The sequence below is a fragment of the Bison bison genome, unplaced genomic scaffold, assembly GCF_000754665.1.
Source record: "Bison bison bison isolate TAMUID 2011002044 unplaced genomic scaffold, Bison_UMD1.0 scf7180017849084, whole genome shotgun sequence".
Lineage (NCBI taxonomy): Eukaryota > Metazoa > Chordata > Mammalia > Artiodactyla > Bovidae > Bison > Bison bison.
Window position 1 is genome coordinate 1,195 of NW_011479657.1, and position 502 is coordinate 1,696.

Below are 502 nucleotides of genomic sequence, written 5' to 3' on the forward strand. Positions count from 1 at the left end.
GCCAGGCCTCCCTGTCCATCACCAACTCCCGGAGTTCACTCAGACTCACGTCCATCGAGTCAGTGATGCCATCCAGCCATCTCATCCTCTGTCATCCCCTTCTCCTCCTGCCCCCAATCCCTCACAGCATCAGAGTCTTTTACAATGAATCAACTCTTCACATGAGGTGGCCAAAGTACTGGAATTTCAGCATTAGCATCATTCCTTCCAAAGAAATCCCAGGACTGATCTCCTTCAGAATGGACTGGTTGGATCTCCTTGCAGTTTAAGGGACTCTCAAGAGTCTTCTCCAACACCACGTTTCAAAAGCATCAATTCTTCAGCGTTCAGCTTTCTGCACAGTCCAATCTCACGTCCACACATGACCACTGGATAAACTATAGCCTTGAATAGATGGATCTTTGTTGGCAAAGTAATGTCTCTGCTTTTCAATATGCTATCTAGGTTGGTCATAACTTTCCTTCCAAGGAGTAAGGGTCTTTTAATTTCATGGCTGCAATCA